Source organism: Meles meles, chromosome 10 (assembly GCF_922984935.1).
Source record: "Meles meles chromosome 10, mMelMel3.1 paternal haplotype, whole genome shotgun sequence".
In the NCBI taxonomy this organism is placed as follows: Eukaryota; Metazoa; Chordata; class Mammalia; order Carnivora; family Mustelidae; genus Meles; species Meles meles.
The window spans coordinates 22,049,119-22,067,369 of record NC_060075.1 but is presented as its reverse complement, the minus strand read 5'-3'; positions in this window follow the sequence as shown (position 1 = coordinate 22,067,369).

Here is an 18,251-nt window from a genome sequence, read left to right as displayed (position 1 = left end):
TTATAATTCTACTATTCTTAATTTTGAGGATTCCTCATTCCACTTGGGGATATCAATGTTTTCGAGGTTATTGGCATAAGTTGCCTCTGCTAAAATTTGGAAATTGATTATTATCAAGTGATTCAAGGAAAAAAAGATAGGTATATGTGTGTGTAAATTATAATCGTGTATGTGTGTGTGTATGTACGTACACAGAGAGAGACGGAGATGAAAAAGTGAAAGATGAATAAAGTAAATGTGGCAAAAGGTTAACATTTGGATGATCATTGTGAAAACGAGATGGCAAATTGTGTCAAGTGTTATTGCAACTTCCTGTCTAAAATCATGTGAAAATACAAAGTTAAAAATATATACAAATGCCTATGTAAGGTATGCTCAAGAAACTTACAATATATATTCCACAATATTAGCAGTGATTAGCATAAGAATGTGGGATTACAAGACCATTTTTCTTTTCCATTTTCAGCTTGTTTCTAAATGGTCTACAGTGGAAATGTATGGTTCTTGCTCTGTAATAAGGATAAAAGAGCATTAAAATTATAAATTGGTAAAAGGTAATGTTTTTCAAAGTTGATCTTACTGGCATGTCAACCACATGAGAGTACTGCTTGTCTTAGGGAATGTCAGTGAGACCTAGTGTTCCATAATGTGCTTTCAGGATCTCCTGTTTTCAGTGAATAGGAATTTTGTTCTATCATCTAAGGAAGTTAAAAAAAAACAACAAAACACCCAAACCCACTGGTATCCCAATAGCTCTCCCAAGTTTTTGACATTTTCTTGGATAGCTTTCGATATCCTTCCTTTTGATATCCCTCGATATCCACACTCTACCTTTCCCTGCTTTTCATCCTCAGAAGTCTGACCCAGCTAAAACACTCTCTTGTCCTCTGGCTTCTAGTTAGGTTTGACCAATGGGGAATAAGTAAGGAAAGATCTGTGGAAGGGAGGAGAGTGAGATCTGGGTAGTTTTTTCTGGATTCCCACCTAGTAGCTTTTTACAAGTTGGCTTCCCCCCTAAACTGAAGAGCATCAAACCTGTCTGAGGACCTCTCTGCACAGCTCTCTCTCTTTTCAGATTCTGGTCAGCCCTTCTCCTTGCTCTTTTAAGTCTAGAAATGGTAATGGCACCCCAAATTACTAGCCTCAGGATACTGAACTATCCCTATGCACAACTTTGACGACAGTACCTTTATTAATCTCTCCTCTGTTGACCCAGTTTGAGTGTGCCATGTTTCTTGCTGGGATCTTAAATGACCTGGCAATGTCTGGCGCCTTGTGGCTTTAAAGGAAAATACATCAACTATGCCTGATAGGCTCCAATAGAAGTCATTTTCCTACCTGTTATCTCTTAAATCTCCCACACGGCCTCTTAAAAAGATTAGCCACAGATGACTCATAGAGATTGTTGCATGGTCTCTAACTTGGCTCAGATATAACACCTACTACAATTATCTGCTGCCATTAATATGGTCCATGTTTTCCTTTAGATCTTGGTGTACTCCAGTGAGCAGCATTCTCCGTACTTGTGATGCTCGGCAGCTTACTCTCAGCATAATTAACTATAGTTGCTTGAATTCTTCTGGCTTCTACCATTTTGTGGAATGGCAAGACCTTTCTCCTGGTGTTCCCTTCTCCCTCAGAACTTTCTTACGGGATTGCATCAATGATGCCCTTATCCAGAGCCCATTCAGAAGTATTTGTGGATCTGCAAGCTCCATAATCCCAGTGACTTTTCTCACTTCTGAGCAAGAAATGCCTGTTGTCATGTGGATTTGACCCTGCAGGTGGCTTTTTCAAAGAAGACTCAGTGCCTCATAAACTTGTCAAGTTACCAGTATCTTATTATAGCTTATCTACCTAGTCACCCATCAGCCTTCTACCTGAGGGCTCCTTGACTGGCCTCCTTGTTTGGTGTTGTGCCTCCTATTGCTCTAGCAGGACATGGAGTTTTAAAAAATAAACAAGTGGTCTCTGAACCTCCGGATGGGCATGTTGCCAGAGACAGCATCCAATTACAGCCCTGGAGAAAATCTTTCAGCTTTTGTTGAACTAAACTTGGTATTCTGGGCCATAACGGAATGGTTGACCTACAACACCCTAGTCAGTAAAGTGCCTTATGTCTCCGCCAAAGTATAAAGAATGAATGCTGAAACCCTTTAATGCTAAACCTAAAACACACACAGTGAGGGGCAAGGACAAATCTCACAAATAATCCAGGGGACTATCACTGTGACATTGTCTATGACCCCAAACCCATTAAGCTGATGGCTGCCTGAGAAAACTGGTTTTGTGTTCGCTATACAAATACTTGGGAAGATGGAAGGTAGGTCTCTTTTCTAGGACTCCAAACAAAAACTATCTCGATACCATAGGAACTACATCAGGATGAACCAGACCCTCAACACAATCACAGTGGTCCCCTAAAGAGGATTGCATATATGTTCAGGACCTCCTGGGCAACAAGGCAAGATTGCCTGTTACAAGGACATTACTGTAACTAATGACCAACATTTTGCCAAAATGGACTAGAAGACTCTGTCTATCTAGTCACTCCAGTGACTCCAGATCAAAATGCCCCCATTCATCCTTAAAAATGGTGCTGGGAAGAGAAATTATGAAATATTAATAATCTAAGGATAAAGATATGTAGGGTTTGAAACTCAGACTTAATACCTCAAAACTCTTGATGGACTTTTTCGTTTTACTGTCCAACCTGGAAATTCATCAGGGAAGCCAATGCCCCATTATAGACTTTGTAGTCGTATATGAGTAACTAGGGGTCATTAAAATGTTGAACAGGCTTCAATGGGGAAGAATCGAAATCTCCAACTGCTTCAAAGATGAAATCCATGCTCCTAGCTAAAATTAATCCCTCCACCTCTGCTCTAGATTCCAATGCCCTTTGTCTCCTCAAGAATATCAGTCTTTCAGGGCGCCTGGGTGGCTCAGTCAGTTAAGCATCTACCTGTGGCTCAAGTCATGATCCCAGGGTCCTAGGATGGAGTCCCGCATCGCATCAGTCTCCCTGCTCAGTGGGGAGCCTGCTTCTCCCTCTGCCTCTTCCCGGGCTTGTGTATGCTACCTGTCTCTTGCTCTCTCTCTCAAATAAATAAAATCTTAAAAAAAAAAAAAATCACTCCTTCAATTCTCCCTATCTCTGTCTTGCATTAGCAACTTTTAACTTTTAACTCCCTCTTGGATCACTTTCATTAGCATATAAACAGACTATTTTTTCTCATTTAAAAAAAATATTTTATTAGGGGTGCCTAGTGGGTTAAGCCTCTGCCTTCAGCTCAGGTCATGATCTCAGGGTCTAGGGATGGAGCCCTACATCAGGCTCTCTGCTCAGCAGGGAGCCTGCATCCCCCTCCCTCTCTGCCTGCCTCTCTGACTACTTGTGATCTCTGCGTGTGTGTCAAATAAATGAATAAAATCTTAAGAGATTTTATTCATTTATTTGAGAGAGTGAGAGAGAGAAAAAGAGCACAAGGTGTGGGGGTGGGGAAGGCAGAAGGGCAGAGGGAGAGAGAGAGAAGCAGACTCCCTGCTAAGCAGAGAGTCCAATACAGGACTTGATGCCAAAACTCTGGGATCCTGCCCTAAGCCGAAGGCAGACCCTCAACTGATTGAGTCACCCAGGCGCCCTTTTCCTCATTTTTTTTAAAGCAATCACTTTCCTTTATCCCATTTTCCCCTAATAATTTCCATTCCATTTCTTTGCTCCCATTTGCAGAAAAATATCTCAGAATAGTGCCCTATAATCATGGTCTTCGGGTTCTTCCCTCCGTTTTTCCCAAATCATGGCCATCTGGCATTTACTCCTACCACTCCAGCACCAGAGTGCTCTTACCAAGGTCACTAATGACCCTCTAGTGGCTAAAGTGAGCGGCCAGCTCCCCATGTCTCATCCTACTTGAAAACAGCATGAGCACCTGACCAAGCAGACCACTCCCTTTTCGGATACTTTCTTCACTAGGCTTCTGGGACACCATGCGCTTGGCTTTCTCCTACTCCTCTGGTCACAACTCGGTCTCCTTTGTTGCTTCCTCCTCAACTCTCTCAGTTGTTCATGATGGAGTGCCCCAGGGATCCGTCTTAGCCCTTCTCTTTTCCCTCTACACACTCTCTCTTGAGGAGCTGATGTAGACTTATAGCTTTAAATACGCTGTTAATTCCCACATGTTTATTTCTAGCCCAGACCTTTCTCTCCAACTCCAGACTGATTTCATTGTCTCTTCAGATTTTCCACAGGGACATTGAACATGCTCAGACTCAACATGTCCGAAGTGGAACACCTGTTCTTCCCCTACAACCCTACCTGCACTTCTCGCCCTCCTCATCTTGGTTGATGGCAACTCCGTCCTCCCAGCACTCTGGTCAAAGAACTTTGAGTCACTCTGATTCTTCTCATTCTCTCACTCCCCATGCCAAATCCCCTGGAGAAGTCTATTGGCTTGTCCTTTTTAAAATGTCAGATTCGGGGTGCCTGGGTGGCTCAGTGGATTAAGCCTCTGCCTTTAGCTCAGGTCATGATCCCAGGGTCCTGGGACGGAGCCCTACATGGAGCTCTCTGCTCAGTGGGGAGCCTGCTTCCCTCCTCTCTCCCTCTCTCTCTCTCTGCCTGCCTCTCTGCCTACTTGTGATCTCCGTCAAATAAATAAATAAAATCTTTTAAAAAAATAAATAAAAATGTCAGATTCTGACTGCTTTCTCTAAGCCACCATCATTTTTACTTAAATTAATTACATTGTCACCCAACATATTTCTTAGTTTAAATCCTTCAAACAGCAGTCAGAATGATCCATTTAAACCCAAAATAGATCATTATCATGCTTCTGCTCAAAATCTTCCGGTGACTCTCCATTTCACCCAGAGAAAAAAGCCTTTGTCATCACAGTGGTCTACAAGGTCCATATGATCTGGGATCCCCTCTTCCTTCTGATCATAACGTGCTCCTACAATGTTGCTCTCCTTCTTAGCTTTGGTTTTTGTTTGTTTTTATTTTTGTTTTTGTTTTAATTATTATCTCATTCCCTATGGTAGTTTCTTTCACTGTTCCCGCTGCCTGAACACTTCCCCCCTGGCTAACTTTCTCACCTTCTTCATGCCCTTGTTCTTGTCTTGTTTGCATGACAAAGCCTATCCAGATCACCCTGTTTATTACCTCGATCTAATCTAATCCCTACTCGCACCCAGCAGTCCTGATTCCACTTGACCTACTCTTTTTTTTTTTTAATTCCATACCTTTATGGAATTTTTACCTAACATACTATATAATTCACTTATTGTTTCTTTCTATATCCCTTCTGCAGGAATATGAAATCATACAGGCAGGGATCTTCCCCCCGCCCCCCCCCCCCATATATATCCTAAGTGCCTATAACAGTGCCTGACACATTGTAAATGCTCAATAAATATTTGTTGAAATGTAGTCCTGGCCCATGAAAGCCTGATTCTTTTAGGTAAAAGCCATGAGTACACATAACCCCAGAAGGAAAGCTTCTAGCACCGTCTTTGGGGCTGCTAGAGGCACTCCTGTCCAATCCATTGCTGACCCCTGCTGGAACCCACTGACCAAATTGCCTTCCCTCTCTTGACTGGATGAGTGGACCTAGAACTCCTTGGGGACCAGCAGGGTGACAGGATACTGCTGATACCCTCTGATGCCATTTACTTGTGCCATACATACCCTGCTCAGGGAGGTAACAATTGTCATCCTTCCTTTCCCTTGAGCTTTTCTGGATTCTAGGGGTCTGCAGAAGACTGACTAAACTTCCTCTGGTTTTATTTCTATTTTGTAGGTACGTTCTCTTATTAAGAACCGATTAGTTAGAGGGAAGTGAAACCCTGTTCTCAGCTCCACCTTCAGAACTAATAACTTGATCTTTAACCAGACTAAAAATGGGTGTGGGGGAGGTGTTTTGAAAAATATTAATGTGATTTTTCTTTTCCCCTTATTTCCTCCCATGTGACCATTCCCTTTTTACCCAGAGGCATCTTTTTGCCTCAGAGAACATTGTGATTGTTAGAGCAGGAATGCAAAGGTAATTAATGATTCTCATTCAGCTATTTTGAAGCCTATAGCTAAATAATAGTCTTAAAAGCTTTGTTGGGAAAGTAAAGGAAGTTCTGAATTTAAACACTCTTCGATATTAAGAGGAAAGCCTGTAGCCTGAACAGAAAGTTTTACTATAATCAATAAGCAAAGTGAAGTTGGTGTATAATGGTGGGAAGTTGCTACCTACTGAAGGAGGAAATGAAGTGTTCTTCTAGTTGGAAGAGCCAAGGAAGGGGGAAGGTTAGAGAAGTTGAGACTAGGCTTACTTGGTGCTTCGATGACTTAGAAGGGCTTCCATCAGCCCTTTATTCCTTGGGCTTTGGCCCAGAATGGGGAAGAGGGATACAACATCAGGAAACCCAGATAAGTTGAGGTAGAATCTGGAATGTCTCGGATGGTCCTTCACTTCCAGTCCATGTTCAGCGTGGTGCTTGGCAATATGGTACCATTTCAGGAGTAATTCTGAAATGGCTGTGAGGTGGTTAGGCAAATGGACCTGTGTCTGTTACAGTTCTCTGTGGCCTTGCAGTGTGTGTAGAGGAACCAGAGTGTTTTTCATGCCTTGGTAAGAGGGTCCAAAATTGCTGGGAGAACCCAAGGTCCTGACAAGGTCTGCATTTGGAATAAGACCAAGTCTCTCCATGGAGACCTCATAATGAGAGGCTGCAGCAGAAACATAGCCTCCAGCAGTATGAGAAAGGCAGCCAAAAGAACCAAATAGGACCTGTTGCAACTCATTTGGCACAAGCACCAAATGCCTAGGGATACCTGGAACAGCCACACAGCGTGGAAAATGAATGAGGACCATAGGACAACACAGAATACAGTCCTGAGACTGCTTCCCTTTCTGCCCTCAAAGGAACATATAAGCTCCCAGCATTCAGAAACTAGGGTAGGAAAGAGAAAAAAGACCCTTGAAAGGAGGCAGCCCTGAGAGAGAGTCTGACAACTTTAGATTTTTCCTCTTTCATTAAAGAAGTAGGAGCATGTTAGTAAGGTACAGTTAGCAGTTAGCAGATGGCAGTTAGCTACCGTCCTATAAATGTTTGTACATTTTAAGATTGTTTTTATTTTCTTCCTCTTTACTAAACTAGAATATTTTGAAAGGGGAACTAGCATTCTAGGTCAAGCTATTGTGGAAAAATGAGAGAGACAAAGAATATTCTAAAGGAGAAGAAAGAAGTGCCTTGGCGTTGGGGGGGTAGTTTCCTGAGGGAATTTCGGTTAGGTTTGGTCCCTTTGGGATTTAACCTTTATTGGCATTCTTCCCCTCCCTGCAGTGAGTTTAGACAATGGGAATGGGTCTCTGAATTCCTAGTGAGGGATGGGAAGGCAACCCTTGTCCAAGTCCTGGGCTAGGCTCTAGAACTCCTGAGCTGACATTCCTAATGTATGGGCAAAAAGGGTCTTGATTGCTTTAGATTCTTAAGTCTGAAACTTTCCCTCCAAAGGAAATCTTCGCCCTGTGAATGTTTTGGACCTCGAATTTGGTCTTGACCGATATTTTGTCACACCTCCTTTTATTACCATTTGCCTAGTACGTCATTTCCTACTTCACCATCTGCTTTTCTTTTTTAACCAATAGTGTTGTCCTCTCCTAGAAAATATTATTAAAACCGTTAACTTAATGTAAGTGATACATGAAGACATTCTCCTTTTAAAAGAGCAAAAGCGGGGTGCCTGGGTGGCTCAGTGAGTTAAAGCCTCTGCCTTCGGCTCAGGTCATGATCCCAGGGTCCTAGGATGGAGCCCCGCATCGGGCTCTCTGCTCAGCAGGGAACCTGCTTCCTCCTCTCTCTCTCTCTCTGTCTGCCTCTCTGCCTACTCCTGATCTCTGTCTGTCAAATAAAAAATCTAAAAAAATAAAAAATAAAAAATATAAAAGAGCAAAAACATTAAATATACAAGGCTAAAGATTGCCGGAGTGTCTCAGTCCTTTCTTTACATTGCTTGTTGTTATCTTTTGACCACTTTTTTGGGTGCTTATCTCAACATCTTTGGGACTTTATATATTCTGGATATTAATCCAGTGCCTGTTAGTTTTTTTTTTTTTTTTCTCAGAGTGTAGCTTGATCTTTAACTTGGTGTAGGTTTTCAGATAGAAAATGTCTTGGAAAAGAACCTAGATGTCCATCAACAGATGAATGGATAAAGAAGATGTGGTGTATATATATATATACAATGGAATACTATGCAGCCATCAAAAGAAATGAAATCTTTCCATTTGCGACAACATGGATGGAACTAGAGGGTATTATGCTGAGCGAAATAAGTCAATCAGAGAAAGACAACTATCGTATGATCTCCCTGATATGAGGAAGTTGAGAGGCAACGTGGGGGTTTGGAGGGCAGGAAAGGAATAAATGAAACAAGATGGGATCGGGAGGGAGACAAACCATAAGAGACTCTTAATCTCACAAAACAAACTGAGGGTTGCTGGGGGGAGGCGGGTAGGGAGAGGGTGGTTGGGTTATGGACAGGTATATTCCTGGTATAGGTATGGACAGGTGTATTCCCCCAGGGGAATGTATGTGCTATGGTGAGTGCTGTGAAGTGTAAAACCTGGCGATTCACAGACCTGTACCCCTGGGGCTAATAATACATCATATGTTAATAAAAAGATAAAAAAAATTAGAAAGTGTCTTAGAATTTTGATGCAATTAAATCTGTCTTTTCCCTCTTTGAATTTTTATTTAAAAAATTTTTGTGTCCTGGGGCTCCTGGATGTCTCAGTCAGTTAAGTTATCTGCCTTTGGTTCAGGTCATGATCTCAGGATCCTGGAATCAAGCCCTGCATCGGGCTCTCTTCTCAGAAGGAGTGTCTGCTTCTCCCTCTTCCTCTCCCCCTGCTCATGTGCTCACTCACTTGCTCTCTCTCAAATAAAATCTTAAAAAAAAATTTTGTGTGTGTCCTTGGTAAGAAAGTCTTCCTTATCTGCTACGATAATTCCCAGGTTTTTTTTTTCTTACTAATATTTTTATGGCTTAAATTTTTAGATATCTATCATCTGAAATTTATTTTTCTGAAAGATTTGAGATAGAAAGTAATTTTGTGTTTTGTTACTTTGTTTCATCATGAAAAGCCAATTGCTTCAAAAGCATTAACAAACTAGTCTGTCTTTTCTCCACTGATCTGAAGTGCCACTCTCAGATGCCAAACTCTTCTCTACTCACAGATGTTTCTGAGTTCTTCACGCAATTCCACTTACCCGCACTTTATCGCACCATTTTAATGACCAGACCATAGCTCTGTAATCTTTTGCTATTTGTAAAGCAATTCTTCCTCATTTTCCCTCCACAATCTACTATATTTCCTTGAAAAAGTTTCATGAAACATCTTTTTGGGGTTTTGACTGGAATTGCATTAAGTGTATAAATTTGAGAAAAAGACGGACATCTTTATACTGTTGAGTTTTACCACCCACAGATACAATATTTATCTCTACTTAGTTACATTTTCTTTTACATCATTCAGTAAAAGTTTTATAGTCTTACCTATAAAGGCTCTTTATGTTACTAATTGCTACCATATACGGTATCAGTCTATCACCTTTTCTGATTGATGACTGCTGGCATATAAAAAAGACATTGATTTTTCTCCTTTCTTCAATTAATGAAGTGAATTATATTGATAGATCTCTATTATTGAGTCAATATTGCATTTTTAGAGAAATTTCATATGATCGTAATGCATTATTTGTCATTCACTGCTGGATTAGAATTTCTAATATTTTATTCAGGATTTTTGCACCCATCTTCATAAATTAAAGTGGTTAGGGTTTTTTATTTGTTTGTTTACTTTGTCTCTCACTTGTTTTGGTATTACAGTTAGTTTAACTATATCATATAATGTAAATTGGATAATTTTTTCCCTGTGATTTGGAACAATTTATTAAAGATGGAAATTACCTGTTTGTTGAAAATTTAGATAATTTGCCTATACAACCATCTAGACCTAATGCCATTTTGGAGACTACATCTTTGACTGCCATTTCGATTTCTGATTTTTCTACATTTTATTAGACTATCTTAAAGTTTTCTATTTTCCTATAAAATTGTCCATATTTTTCAACTCTATTGATATAAAATTTGTTTGCATTTTTCTGTTATGATTTCTAAAACCTGCTCATGTGCTCCATGATTTTACATCTTTTTAATTCCTGATAAATTTTTTGTGTCTTTTTTCTTTTTTCTTAATCATACTTCCCTAGTTTAAAAACCAGGCTTTTAAAAGTTTTGCTCATCGGTTCTCATTTTTTCTTTCTGTTTCACTAAGTTCGGCTTTTATCTACAGCGTGTCTTTCAACCTTTCTTCATTATCACCCTCTAGGAGACTTTCAAGACATTTTTTTCTTGATCATCAACTCCAACTCCTCCCCACTTAAACCACCTAAAAAGTGTATATGTGTTTATGTGGTACGGTCTTTTGAAGGGCCACAATCATTGTAATATCAAACATGTTTCGACCCCTCAAGAACGAATTTTTGCTACCTTGGGGGCGATATCTTCCATGAGAATGCACACTTTGTGGCAATGTCTTTTTCTACTTTCTTTGGGTTTGTTTTCCTTTTCCTTTGGAGATGAAAGCTTAGTTCATTCACTTTCAATATTTCTTTTCTTTCTCTCTCTCTTTTTTTTTTAAGATTTTATTTACTGGGGGGCGCCTGGGTGGCTCAGTGGGTTAAGCCGCTGCCTTCAGCTCAGGTCATGATCTCAGGGTCCTGGGATCGAGTCCCACATCGGGCTCTCTGCTCAGCGGAGAGCCTGCTTCCCTTCCTCTCTCTCTGCCTGCCTCTCTTGTGATTTCTCTCTGTCAAATAAATAAATAAAATCTTTAAAAAAAAAAAAAGATTTTATTTACTGGGGTCCCTGGGTGGCTCAGTTGGCTAAGCATCTGCCTTCGGCTCAGGTCATGATCCTAGAGTCCTAAGATCTAGCTCCTTGTCAGGCTCTCTCTTCTCCACAGGACCCTGCTTCTCCCTCTGCAGCCCCCCTACGTGTGTGTGTGTTCTTGTTCACTCACTCTCTCTCTCTGTGTCAAATAAATAAATAAAATTGGAGAGAGAGCCAGAGTGAGAGAGAGCAAGAGAGTAGGGGGAGCAGGAGAGGGAGAAGCAGATGCCTCACTAAGTAAGGAGCCCTAGGCAGACGCTTCAGAGCCTGAGCCACCCAGGTGCCTCCTCTCTCTCTTTTTTTTTTAATATATTTTTAAAGATTATTTATTTATTTGTCAGAGAGAGAGAGAGCAAGCACAGGCAGACAGAGTGGCAGGCAGAGGCAGAGGGAGAAGCAGGCTCCCCGCCAAGCAAGGAGCCCAATGTGGGACTCGATCCCAGGACGCCGGGATCATGACCCGAGCGGAAGGCAGCCGCCTAACCAACTGAGCCACCCAGGCGTCCCATCTTCTCTCTTTTTTTGATAAACAACTTAAGGCTATAAAGAACATTTCTTCTTGTTTGTTTTCATGCATCCCAGAAGTTTTGCTATATAGTGCTTTTGGTTTTCATTCAGGTCTAATTTTTTTTTTTAGATTATTTATTTATTTATTTGACAGATAGAGATCACAAGTAGGCAGAGAGGCAGGAAGAGAGAGAGAGAGAGAGAGGAGGAAGCAGGCTCCCCGCTGAACAGGGAGCCCAACGCGGGGCTCGATCCCAGGACCCTGATATGACCTGAGTGGAAGGCAGAGGCTTTAACCCACTGAGCCACCGAGGCGCCCCCAGGTCTAAATTTTTTAATTGTCCCTGTTGTTTGAGCCATGTAGAGGTTTGCTTTTACATTTTCCGATACATGAGTTTTGGTTATATTTTTGTTGTATTTTTATGTGATTACCTGCCTGGAGTTTTTAAGACTATCTCACTATATGGTCAATAGAAATGCCTGTAATCTTTCAACACTAAGTTTGAGGTTTACTATAGGCTTGTGACAGATACTCTTTATTAACGTAAGAAATTATCTTTTTTTGTTACTAGTTTGCTAAAGTGTTTTTTTCCTTTTTATCTTTTTAAAAATATTTTATTTTTGTTTATTTGACAGAGAGAGACACACACAGAGAGAGGGAACACAAGTAGGGGGAGTGGGAGAGGGAGAAGCAGGCTTCCCACTGAGCAGGGAGGCTGACACGGGACTCCATCCCAGTACCCTGGGATCATGACCTGAGCCCAAGTTAGACACTTAACAACTGAGCCATTTAGGTGCCCCTGCGAAGATGCTTTCAAATTATATCATGAATTGGCGTTGAGTTTTCAAAAATACTTATTTTGGAATCAAATGAGATGATCATCCTTATTTCTTCCTGATTCCTGTTAAAAACTTTGGTCTATTACATGTTTCTTCCACCCTATGCTTTCCCTTGGAGACCTAACTCTGTATGTTCTCTGAGCCATATTTGTAGTCCTATTCCATTTCTTTCTTTTTTCCTTTCTTTTTTAATTTATTTCAGAGAAAGAGAGAGAGAGAATGGAGCAGAGGGAGAGGGACAAGCAGACTCCACGCTGAGCGCAGAGCCTGACTCAAGGCTGCATCCCAGGATCCTGACATCACAACTTGAGTCACGAAATCAAGAGTTCTATGCTGAGCCACCCAGGCACCCCAAATATTCCTATTCCATTTCAACGGTGATATCCCTGAGACTAACCAAAAATGTTGAAAGTATTGTCTACGTACTCTGTATCCAACATATCCCAGTGTTAAAAGGATGATTTTCTAATGGTTTATCTACAGATTTAGGTAGGTACCTCTCAATATTCCCATGGATCTGAGATTCCTGGCAGAAGTATGCATGCTTGTTTTCTCCCTGAGAACTCATCTTCTATTATACCTCACTGCATTCCACTCACCTCCTCTAACCTATTAATGACTAAACTACCACCCTCTTATATATCTTATCTTTAATATGGGTTAGCTCCTGCCCTTTTTTAAATTTCCCATTTGTATTGTCAATTAAGAACACCACCTTTCTTCTAAAGAAATCCTTCCCTTCTCCAGTTCAATCAACCTGTTTTTATTCATTTTTTACCCTCCCACTCTTCCATTTTGACTTCCAGATCTAAACATATATTTAAGACAAATATGATTCCTATTTTATTTCCACAAGACTTGATTCCTAAGAAAAGAAGAATCTAGGCACACCCTTTAAAAAATAGTCTTCCTATTCTTTGAGGTTATAATGGCATGGCTTCTCTCTATCCCAAGCCCATAGACAACAAACATTTGCATCCTCTTTTTTATATTTATGATTAAAATCCACTATCCCTTTGTGACAAAACATAGATTGAGTCCCTGAAATTTCACTGTCAGGGTTTATATAGTCCACATACCTGGCACCAACTTGGGACAAAAACAGAAGGTGACACTGGGTACCCCTTGTGAAATAAAGAACTTGGTCCCTCCCATAGGTCTCTCCCTGGCCCTATAAAGGATATAATTCAAATCAGGATGAAAGGCAACAGGGCACCTGGATGGTTCAGTCAGTTGAGTTTCTGCCTTCAGCTCAGGTCATGATCCCAGAGTCCTGGGATGGAGTTCCACATGGGGCTCCCCATTCAGCAGGGAGTCTGCTTCTCCCTCTCCCCTCTCCAGCTCATGTTCCCTCTCTCTCAAATAAATTAAAAAAAAAAATCTTTTTTTAAGAGAGTCTTAAAATTTTTAAAAAATTTTTTTAAAAGGAGAGGGAGAAGGAGGCTTCCCGCTAAGCAGGGAGCCTGATGCGATGTGGGGTTCAATTTCAGGACCCTGGGATCATGATCTGAGCTGAAGGCAGACACTTAATGCCTAAACCACCCAGGCGCCCCAAATAAAAATCTGAAAAAAAAAAAAAAATAAAAAGATAAGAGAGAACCAAATTGGGTGAAACTGATCTAATGCCACCTGTTAATTCCCCAGCACAGTTTTAGGGATAGAATATGCTAAGCTTTTGTTTTGAAGTTCCCACAGAACTTACAGCCATTGCACCTTAAAGTCCTCATCTACAATTCTGGCTGACAATAAAGGCAGCACAAATTGTTCCATTCAACAGTGCTTCCCCTGGGGCACCTGGGTGGCTCAGCCAGTTAACATCTGACTCTTGATTTCAGGGTCCTGGGATCAGGCCCCTCAGGCTCGCTGCTCAGTTTGGAGTCTGCTTCAGGATTTTCTCTTTCTCCCTCTGCCCCACCTTGTGCTCTCTTTCAAAAAAAAAAAAAAAAAAAAAATCTTGGACGCCTGGGTGGCTCAGTTGCTTAAGCGGCTGCCTTCGGCTCAGGTCATGATCCTAGCGTCCTGGGATCCAGTCCCATATCGGGCTCCTTGCTCGGCAGGGAGCCTGCTTCTCCCTCTGCCTCTGCCTGCCTCTCTGCCTACTTGTGATCTTTCTCTCTCTGTCTCTCTCTCTCTCTGACAAATAAATAAATAAATAAAATCTTTAAAAAAACAAACAAACAAACAAATCTTTTTTTTTTTTTTTTAAATAGTGTTTCTCCCTTCTGCAACAAGTCTGCCTCAACTATATCTATGTGAACCAAGATCAGCCACAGTGGCCTGGGCAGCCTACTTCCACAGAGTCCTATGTCCAGTACCTCTAAAATGTAGCTTGGGTATGCAAGCTAGTTACTATAAGCTGCTAGGACTTGAAAAGGCCAAAGAACTGAATGGTCCAAGATCACTAATGTGCCAAAGACCTGTGCCATGGCACACCAGACGTCCCATCTCCACATGTCTTACTTTGGTTCCTTAATTCCTATCAGAGTGCTTATACCCAAGATATATAGCCAAACCATATTTGCAAGTGTTGGGGCTTAAGGGAGAAAATTAATCACATTCCCTTCCTCTCTCAGTTCTCAACCACCTGGATAATAGGTATAGGTATCAGACTAATGAAGATCAAAATATCAATATTTTGGGGCACCTGGGTGATTCAGTGGGCTAAAGCCTCTGCCTTCAGCTCAGGTCATGGTCTCAGGGTCCTGGAATCAAGCCCCACATTGGGATCTCTGCTCAGCAGGGAGCCTGCTTCCTCCTCTCTCTCTGCCTGCCTCTCTGACTACTTGTGATCTCTGTCTGTCAAATAAATAAATTAATTAATTAATTTAAAAAATCAATATTTTGTTGATGAAGCTGTATCTATGGCCAGAATTGGGCTTCCTAATACCATCTGTTGCTCCAATTACCCCCAATTCCTGATATTGGGATTACCTACCCAAAGGAGAACATACAAAGGAAACACCTGGAGTGCTGCAAGGGGGCATGGCTGCTCCAAACGTGGAAACAGAGAGAGGTGCTCTTCAGACCAGCCTCTGGAAGGCAGGTCTGGGCTTCAGCAGGTGTGCTTGCTAGGTGAAAGCTGGCTCTGAATGGACTGCATACACATTGCAGGCAAAAAGGTACAAGAGAAAGAAAGGAGTGTAGAGTGCATGTTTGTGCATGCACACATCTGTGTGTCTGTGCATGCATGTGCACATGTCCGTGTGTGTGTGTGTGTGTGTGTGTGTGTGTGTGTGTGTGCAATGACCCTCTTCCCTGTGTCTCCATCAGAGAACACAACTTTCCTTTGGGAAAAAGTGACTAAGAGGTAGAGAAGGGCCAAGAGTAGTATCCCAGTATGGTTCCCTACTTGGAGAACAGGGAAATAGGGACAGATGACAGATTCTTGTCCCTGTGGATACGGGCAAGGTCTTTACTCTTCACACTCTCCCAGCAGGGACAGGGGATCCAATACCCTTGCACCCAAGATCTAACTTGGAATTCATTCCCAGCTCCCAAACCAGAATTCAGGAAGAGTTCTATCAGTAGATTCTGTTAATGGCTTTGGTCATTCCTACCAGAACTCAGGATGGCTGGGGTGGGGAAGGGCCCAGAGGTTCAGGTGACCCTAATCAATCCCCAGACTCAGTAGCTAATTGAGCTCCATCTGTTTAACAAAAAGAAGCAAAAGAAACATCAATAAAACTAGGAAGCCCTTTCCAAGACAATTCACTAATAATTGCTTTTCAAGAGCTGTCTAGCTGCCTGAGTGAAAGGGTAACAATACCCAAGACTAAGAAAGACTAGCTTCTGGGACACATGGGAGGCTCAGTGGTTTAAGCATCTGCCTTTAGCTCAGGTCATGATCCCAGGGTCCTGGATTGAGTCCTGCATCAGGGTGTTCCTTGCTCAATGGGGAAACTCCTTCTCCCTCTGCCCCTCCCCCTGCTTGTGCTCCCCCCTCCTTCCTTGCTCATTGAGGAGCCTCCTTCTCCCTCTGCTCCTCCCCCTGCTTGTGCTCCCCCTTCCTTCCTTGCTGAGTAGGGAGCCTCCTTCTCCTTCTGCCCCTCCCCCTGCTTGTGCTCTCCCCCCTTTCCTTGCTTAGTGGGGAACCTGCTTCTCCCTCTGCCCCTCCCCCTGCTTGTGCTCTACCCCCCACCCCCAATAAATAAGTAAAATCTAAAAAAAAAAAAAAAAAGACTAGCCTATAAATCTTGCCTCCATCATCTGGCTACTCTGAGTGTTTTGAGTGGCCCCCTCCCCACCATCCCAAGTCTTAAGAGTCATCATTGGAAGACACACCACACTTAGGCTGTCAGAAACCATCCCCAGACAAAAGTCCCCCAGGCCGAAGAACCCAAATAAGGACACTGTTTAGAAGCTTGAGATTCAAAAGTTATTTATCAAAGGGTGGTTGAAAAAGCCAAGCATTCTTGAGCCCAATTCCAGAATAGTCAGTGGGAGTCTCTCTCCTGTTACCTTCGTTGTTTATCTACCCAATGGTCGATCTTCTATTGAAGAAGACAAAGGGGAAATGACAGTGCTCAAGGGGGCCCCCGAGTGCCCTTCCCATCCAGTCCCAGCTGAGGAGACAAACAGAGTGAAGGGAGGACTCTTCCCACCACCAAAAACCCACCTACACAATTTGGGGCCTCCTCTTCCCATATGTAACTCAAAAAGAGCCCCACTCACCCTGCTTAGTCTGCATCAGGAAACACTGGCCTCTTAAAAGTCATAGGGCATACCCTTTGGGTCCTTCTTAAGAATCCTTCCCTCACTTAGTGCAGGAGCACCTAGTAGAGTCCCAATGTCAAATCTGTATCATTCACTCTCTCAAGGAAAATATAATGCCCAGGACCAGAGGAAGAATAGAATTGGCACTGAAAATTAATCTACCGGTCAAAAGAAAAAGTCTCTCCCCAAATGCCAAACAGTCATTCCCACTGTAGGTCCACATGGTGTGGAAGGAGGAAATGGACTCAACCTGCCAGGAAAGGGGCTTTGGGGTTAAACACAACAGGCAAAGTGTTCAGCAGGGACTGGACATTAGAAGGAACTTAGAAGTGACAGGGATTAGGGAGGGAGGGGATACTGGTGGCAGGAAGGGAGAGTGGTGTCCTTTGACTAAGGGCCCAGAGTGAGAGAGAGAGAGAGAGAGAGAGAGAGGGAGAGAGAGGAGGTGAGGTAACCAAGCCTGAGGGAAAGAGTCACTTAGAAAGCCAGATACCTAAATTCTAGTCCCGGCTTTTGTCAGCAACTCAGCATGAGACTTTAAACTTATCTAGGCTTCAATGTCTTCATCTGCAAAACAGGGAAAAGCAGTTTGCTTACCTAGATGCTGTTATGGTCCTTTGAGATTATGACACCCTCCACAAATGAGATTGAGGGACTATTACAAGACATTCAGGAGGGGGCCTGCAAGGACCTTACCAGAGCAGGAAATTCCTTTCAGCCCCATCTCTAGTAAAAGGGTCACATGTATACACATTCACACATACAAAAGCAGAGTGGCCAACAACTTCACTCATAGCAGCAGAGATATGTATAGAAAAATAAATACTGCTGATGCTTGAGTCCTGCATTGGGGCAGAAGGGTCCTGAGGGTGTAACTCAGAGGGACTCCAAGGTAAAGGGAGAAGGGTCCTCTTATTTGATAATAATTTTCACCTTGCTATTCCTTCCCAAAATCCAGGACAACCAGATCTTTGGAGAAAGCCACTCTCATCTTCCCCTCCCCAAAACATCAACTCATTTGCTGCAAAAACAAAAATGCACACTTCCCAAAGGAAATAAACCCCTCATTAGCCACTAAGAAATGAACAGAGTCTACCACACCTGAGATTACTTGGACTGGGCAACTGGAACCACATGCCCCTATTTCCCTGAATGTTCACAATGGTCCTGAAAGGTCTTATTTTGGACCCATCTCACCCAAAGTTACCAGAGGGTGAAAGGGGAACTAGCCTGGACCACT